General features: G+C 50.3%; 1 pseudogene; it reads left to right on the forward strand.

Moving 5' to 3' along the window:
• Positions 1–1,046: 1,046 nt before the first annotated feature.
• LOC146183638 (uncharacterized) lies at positions 1,047–7,482 on the forward strand (annotated as a pseudogene).
• Positions 7,483–7,859: the final 377 nt, after the last annotated feature.

Raw genomic sequence — 7,859 nt, forward strand, 5'->3', positions numbered from 1 at the left:
TGGCAATTGACATCGGTGTTTATATCGTGTTATGTGTGCCGAACGGGGCTGTGCAGAATTAGAACCAACTGCGAAATGCCTGGGAATTGTTGTGTGCCGCGGTGCAATGGCAATTACAAACAGGCCCCAAAGTGCACGTTTTCTCGTTCCCTAAAGCCGACGAAGCAAGAAAAGCCTGGATATGTGCAATTCCACGCGAGAACCTGGTCGTGTCAGCAATTTCTAGGGGGTGTTGCGTTGGTACTGCTCCGGTAGCGGACCAACGGGTAGCGAAAAGCCGAGTCAGACGTCGGGCTGCATGCACTTCAATATTGGGCGGTGGTCACCCAAGCAGAGACTGGCCGAGAGTTAGAGAGAACTTAACGAAGGTTTATTTACATGGTGAATCTGAGAAGGTACACACCGGAGAGCACTCGTGCTCTCGTTTTTAACAACTTTTTTGACCCCAAGTACCTAGTTGGGGAATTTTCTATTTTGTCAAAGTCCAATCACATTTGAGTTCCTGATCTGCTGACATTCGGGAACCGCCCACTAGAACGTCCTCCCAGCGCACTCTTTCCACTTGAGCGGCACGATGGCGACTCCGCCGGGGGAAGTCAGGCATGGGGGTCCCAAGGAGGCTTGCTGGCTGTCCAAGGTCGGAACCGCGCGCCACCCACGCGGACCCCTCGCGCGGGAGCACTCCGCGGGAAAGGAATGCGGTGACCGTTCTTCTCCACGGGGGGGAGATGACCCGCTCTCTCTCCTCGGTGCTAACACGCAGGCGCCGCGGCTCTCTGTTTCCAAACACAGGCGCGCCCGCTCTTCGGCGAATTCGTTAGCGCCTCTGCGCACAGTCCTCCGGACACAAACTGGGGCAACTGCTGCCGTCGCTGCCGATATGCGACACCGCGTTGCTGCGTCCTGGGTGGTTCTGGTCCACGAACTCCGAGGTGGTCGCGTGCAGTCTTCTTAGAAAAACGGACGCCCATCTCGACACGTGCACCGTCTCGTTACTCGGGAAGTTCGAAACGTAACAGCTTCTCCGGCGGCGGTTGAAGATCCCGATGCACAAAGGTCAGCAACCATTGTCCAGAGGGATACACGATGTCGTTCTGGTTCGGTTCACTGTTGCTGATGTTCTGCTGCCTCCAACGGACTCTGCAGCTCCTCGTTGCTTCTTGTCAAGACTATGGAGGGCTTCTTGATCTCTGCAGACCAGCTCATTCACAGGAAAGACAGCATCAGTTTGAACAACACGAAAATCACAGCCGCAAAGACGGCAAGCGCCAGGACTCTCTCCACGAGATCCACCAGGCTCTCATACCAATATTACTTTAATCCTTTTACTACTACTTCAGCACTTGATACAACCAGAACATTATTCATTCACACAAACACAATGTTCAAGATTAAAAGAAAAATGGTAATTATGCAAACCTATGCCAGGAAAAAAAACATACCCAAGCCAGACTCATCGATGCTATCAATAACACCAAAAGCATTGACTTAAGTCATCGGCATTGCCGTTAGGTTTACCGTGGCTCTATCTTTCGCTTTCCGGGCAAGCTAGCTAGACAGCGCGTGTCGGACAGTCTCTGAATGACTTCCGCTGGGCTCTCCCATTGAACTTCCAATTTATTTTTCTGGGACGGTTTTAGCACCATTACCGCGTCTCTAGCTTCAAGACAGCGTAATCTCGCTGTTCGGTCATTGCACTGTTTGGCCCTCACCTGCGCTTTACTCATTTCGCCTCCCGCGAGCTCCTGCCCCTTGTGCAACCTTTCAAGCAGCGCGAGCACGTATTCGACCATCGTAGGGTTCTCTTCCCTGCCCTCACGCGATTCCCGAAGAAAGCGTAGTAGCGATCGCAGGGAGCGGCCGTTGACCATTTCGGCCGGCAAGAACCCCGTGGCCTCATGAGGCACGGTTCTCAGCGCAAACATTGTTGCATGCAAACAGGCATCCCAGTCGGTTTTGCGATCAAAACACAGGGCTCTCAGTATGCGTTTCATTACCGAGTGCATCTTTTCTACCGGGTTGGACTGCTGGTGGTACACTGAACTATGGATTAATTTAATCCCACACTTCTCCAGGAAAGTTGTATTCAGTGCGCTGGTAAGAACAGTCCCCTGATCTGACTGTATTTCAGCGGGAAACCCAACCCGTGCGAAAATGGACATGAGTGCGTTCACAATTTCCATTGAGCTTAACTCCTTCAGGGCCACTGCCTCAGCAAACTTGGAGGCAGGACAGATTACTGTCAAAATGTGGCTGCAACCAGTCTTAGTCCTTGGAAGGGGACCAACAGTGTCGATCACGAGTCGTCGAAATGGCTCCGTGATCACAGGCACTAGCTTCACTGGGGCTCTCGCCTTATCTCCCGGCTTGCCCACCCGTTGACATGTGTCGCAGGTCCTTACAAAATTTTCCACCTCCCGAAAACATCCCGGCCAGTAATATTCCTGCAACAACCGATTCTTTGTTTTCTTGAGCCCTAAATGACCTGACTGGGAGCTCTTGTGAACCAAGTGCAAAAGATCACCGCGGTAGCGTTTTGGTACGACCAATTGGTCGACCTGCACTCCTCTGCGATCACGATACTTTCGATAAAGTATTCCGGACCTTTCTAAGAATATCACGTTTTTCTTCGCGATACCTTTACTCTTCATGTGCCTAAGATTCTGCAGTGTGGAATCGGCTCTTTGCTCGGCTATCAGGGACGATCGGTCCACCCCCAGCAATCTTTGCAAGCTGTCAGATGCCGGTGTTATGAGAAGCTCACCGCAGGCCTCTTTAAACTCCATACCATCCTCGTTAGTCGGCGCGTGGATTGCCTCTGTCGTGTCTAACGGCTCATGTTCTGCCGCATCAACGCCACCTGACGCTTCCAGTGTGCTGGCTTTAGCAGTCCAGTTTCTTGCTTTCGAGCGAGTCAACCCTTGGGCAGCCCCCTCTCCGAACACTAGTCCCTTCTGCTGTAACAGTTGGTCAGATCTGTTCGAGAAAAGATAGGGGTACTGCTTCGACAGACTGGCTGACACGGCAGCCTCTGTGCGAAGTACGCCGAATGGACCTTCAATGCTGACATTAGCGATTGGAAGGCACACGCTATTTGCTTCCACCGCTTGTCTAATCCATGTGCACTCTCCAGTGAAATTTTCTGGCTCTACATACGAGGGATGAACTACATCCATTGTAGCCGCCGAATCTCGAAGCACGCGACACGGTTTTCCGTTCACGACGAGATCTCGTAAGTATGGCTCTAGAAGCCGCATACTTTCATTGTTGCTGTTCACTGACAAGCAAACAGTCTTTGGGCTTTTGCAAGCCGCAGCTAAATGTCCCGGCTTTTGGCAGTTGTAACAAACCAATGGCCGTCTCTTTTCAAAAGCTTTCTTCTGACAGTTTTCTACTTCAAGTACTTCCTCTCTTACGATCACACTTCTTTCTGAGACGTCTACGCCTCGTGCTTGCTGTCTCTCTTCTACAGGCTGCCCTCTCCATCCAGCTGCTTTCCTATTCTGGTATTTAGGGCTTTCCGTCCTGTCCAGCGCACGGCGCGAGACGAACTCTTCTGCCAGTTCTGCTGCCTTCGAAACAGTCGCAACTTCCGGCCTGTCTTGCACCCAATGCCTTACTTCATCAGGCAAGCAAGAGTAGAACTGCTCGAGTCCGAAGCATTGCAACATTCTTTGGCTTTCGTCATAAGCTTTAGCTTCTTTGAGCCATTCCCCCAAGTTAGCCATGAGCTTATACGCGAACTCCGGGTACGACTCATCATTCTCCTTTTTAGCTTTGCGAAATTTTTGCCGGAAAGCTTCCGCTGACATTCTATACTTTTTGAGCAGACTAGATTTAACCTTATCGTAATCATCTGCATCGTCTTTAGTCAAGCGGGCTATCACATCTGCCGCCTCACAAGGTAACAGTGTCAGCAAGCACTGTGGCCAAGTTGCTTTGCTAAACCCTGCCTTCTCGCACGTGCGCTCAAAGTTTACCAAGAACAGACCTATGTCCTCTCCTTTCCTATAAGGTTGCATAAGGTCTTTCATGCGGAACGACTTGCGTTCTACTGTGCCCGATGCTACGCTCTCATCACTTTCATTTCGAGCTTTTAACACCTGCAGTTCGAGACGCTTCAGCTCAAGTTCCTGCTCTAAGCGCTTACTCTCTTCAGCCATGCGTTTCTCATTTTTTTCTTCTGCTTCCCTCTTTGATTTCTCTCTCTCAGCAATCAGCTCCAGGCATTCCGAGAGCTCATCGTCGTCTGCCTCAAGTGCCTCAATAGCCTCAATGATATCTGGCTTTCTCGTTTGGTCCTGAAGATCCAAACCCAGACTTTTGGCCAACTCCAGTAAAAGTGGCTTTTTCAACACTTTCAAATTCATGGTTATCCCGAGTGCTGCAATTTCTTCCTTTTAGAAATCTCTTCTCGTCACGTACTTTCAAGTCCCGTGCTAACGATAAACAATTCCCACCACCTTTGTAAACTTACTTACTACAAAGCCTGGTAAAACCTCAGTGAAGAAAAGCCAAGCACTCACCGAACCTTGCAACCATGATTCCAGCGGAGTCCATCCCGACGCTGCCAACCAGCTGTTGCGTTGGTACTGCTCCGGTAGCGGACCAACGGGTAGCGAAAAGCCGAGTCAGACGTCGGGCTGCATGCACTTCAATATTGGGCGGTGGTCACCCAAGCAGAGACTGGCCGAGAGTTAGAGAGAACTTAACGAAGGTTTATTTACATGGTGAATCTGAGAAGGTACACACCGGAGAGCACTCGTGCTCTCGTTTTTAACAACTTTTTTGTCCCCAAGTACCTAGTTGGGGAATTTTCTATTTTGTCAAAGTCCAATCACATTTGAGTTCCTGATCTGCTGACATTCGGGAACCGCCCACTAGAACGTCCTCCCAGCGCACTCTTTCCACTTGAGCGGCACGATGGCGACTCCGCCGGGGGAAGTCAGGCATGGGGGTCCCAAGGAGGCTTGCTGGCTGTCCAAGGTCGGAACCGCGCGCCACCCACGCGGACCCCTCGCGCGGGAGCACTCCGCGGGAAAGGAATGCGGTGACCGTTCTTCTCCACGGGGGGGAGATGACCCGCTCTCTCTCCTCGGTGCTAACACGCAGGCGCCGCGGCTCTCTGTTTCCAAACACAGGCGCGCCCGCTCTTCGGCGAATTCGTTAGCGCCTCTGCGCACAGTCCTCCGGCCACAAACTGGGGCAACTGCTGCCGTCGCTGCCGATATGCGACACCGCGTTGCTGCGTCCTGGGTGGTTCTGGTCCACGAACTCCGAGGTGGTCGCGTGCAGTCTTCTTAGAAAAACGGACGCCCATCTCGACACGTGCACCGTCTCGTTACTCGGGAAGTTCGAAACGTAACAGGGGAGATATTCTTGCTGCTTATTATTTTCCCAGCAAGTTGCCTCTACCCTTGGGGTTGCAAGCTTTCCTTCAACTCCTTTGTGGCACATAAAGGATAAATGCGTCACGCATAGCTCGCGATGTCAAGTAACCGTTCTTATGGTAGGATATATTTATTTTGTTTAGGTCTGCGAACGTTACTTAAGACATCATTCGAGAAGCAAGCTATATTTGACCAAGCCACAGGCCGCATAGTTACCCCGTCACACTCGCGTTTGTGGCCGAACTGATGCCATACCGACGGTATTCCCCGATTGCCCATGCTACCTGTCCAGAGAAGGGACTATACGAGAGGGCCCAGAGAGCAAGCGAATGCGCTTAGACGCCGCTGCCCTTGAGAAATTGCTCGCGGAGTCAATTATCATTGTCCAGAATGAAGACGAAGCAGACAAGCTTTGCGATTTGAAAGCTTTGGCGAACTTTCGAGACAGCAGCTGACATTTTGGCATGTCATCGAGTGCAATGAACACATCATTTTTTCTCACATTTTTAATGATGAGGCTCCTTGGATTAAATTCTTTGTTGTTATAAAAACCAACCTGTGCAGAGTAAACGCCGTAAAAGCACCAGTGAAGCTGCTCGGGTTCAAAGTGCTAGGTTCGTCGGCGGTCGACAGCAAACCACGGCTGCTGGATTTGTTTGAGGGAGTCGAGGATTTTGACAGTGCCGTGAGTTCAAGTTCTCAAAGCTCAGACGGGGACATCTGCGAGACTCGCTTCTCTTCTGAGCGAAATATCTGCAGCGCAAGGAGATGATAACTCCCCGACCATTCAACTGCTGTCCGAGCTAGTGCAGCTAGTGTCAACAAGAAAAGAACGACTGCGCTACTCTGCACACTTCATGGTTTACTGCTGCATACTTTTTAAAATATCGCCTCATGCATACAAATACATGTGAAGTCACGGGAGCATCATCATGCCACACCTAAGGACTACTCGATCAATATGTTCATCACGCGAGTCTCGGGGTGAACCCCCAATTAGAGCAGCAAGACGGCACATTCCTCCGCTACATCGCCAAGAATATATCCGAGTTTAATGAAGTGATTCGAGTGATTGGAGCCAAACAGAACCTAAAAACTACGAAAAACTGCCAGCTTCATAGATATAATAGTAAAATGGTCAAACGTTGTCAACGTCAAAACTCCTCTCAAGGGACTCAGACTAAGAGGTGAATATCAATAACCCATCTGCCCTTCTGCATTCGACTCGAGGCTTTTTTTTTTTGAGCGATTTCTTGGACTGGTTGCAGGAATGGAAGGAAAGGAGGGCGGACGCCTGTAAGTTGTCTGATGAAAATTATGGCGCTTTGAGCCAGACGACTCAGGCATTTGTTAAGATTGCAAGATAGTGCTTTGAGGCGCTCAAGATGTCCTTTGTGCTCCTTGGGAAGTTCCAGACCGACTTCCTAGAAGACCGCGGACATTACCGACGACTGGCTGGTTTGCAATATCATTTGCCTGTAAGGCAAATCTATGAATGTGAGAACAAGTTGCGACTACAGAGCACACTTCCAAAAATGAGCGCAGTATCTGCAACCGGCAATGAGAAAGATCAAAATTGGCAAGAGCTTCAGATGCAAGCAGCCGTGCCAAGCAGACAATTCAACATTGTTATGACCGGGCAGGCGCTGTCAAAACTGAAGGATGCAATTCCAGTCATTGCATATGTGGCTGCTTACTCGGTGCACATCGCTCTGAAGAGGTTGAAATGCGACAAATGCAAAGGAGATCTTGACAATTGACAAGACTGTCACAGTTTCGCCTGACAATGACGTGTACATTCTTGTCAAATACATTGACAGGGAAGGGCTGGTTTACCCAATAATGCCAGCTGTGAATACTGCGGCTCACAATTACGTTGTGGTAGAAGAGTTGTCCAAGCGAGCAGAATTTCTAAATGTCCAAAAACCAGCGCCAAGTCGCTATGGAACTCACACCCCAACTGCTCAGCGATGAGGAGCCTTCTGACTTCGACGTCCGTGAACACGGATACACGAGTGAGATAGTGCTGAAATATGTGTTGTGGTGCAGGACAAACATTCTCCTCAAAAATATTTTGCCGACGATTGAATGACAAGGTGTCTGACCTGGACAACAAGAGTAAGAGGCGGAAGCTGCAAACTCTGACCCATAAATGAGTAAAACGCCGCTGCGTGTACAAAACACATGACTCTCTGCTGTGTTTTAATGCCTGAATTTAGACAGATTACTGCACGCATAGCCGAAGAAAAAAGTCAGGTGAGCGCTCTATTATACGGATTGTGCTGAAGCACCCCTTCTCTTGCGCCGGACTGCGGCCCCGTCGGGCTACGTCACGCAGGCAGCTCTCCGGCCTTGAGCCAGTCTAGGTGGCGTTGCTTCACCACCTCTCCTCATTCGTTTTCGGAAAGAGTACTCACTTGTCGATGGACGCCTCAGCCGTATCATGAGGAAAGGAGCGAAAGAGGGAGG

This window comes from Amblyomma maculatum, chromosome 7 (genome assembly GCF_055883805.1).
Source record: "Amblyomma maculatum isolate TAMU_Amacu chromosome 7, ASM5588380v1, whole genome shotgun sequence".
NCBI classification, from domain to species: Eukaryota; Metazoa; Arthropoda; class Arachnida; order Ixodida; family Ixodidae; genus Amblyomma; species Amblyomma maculatum.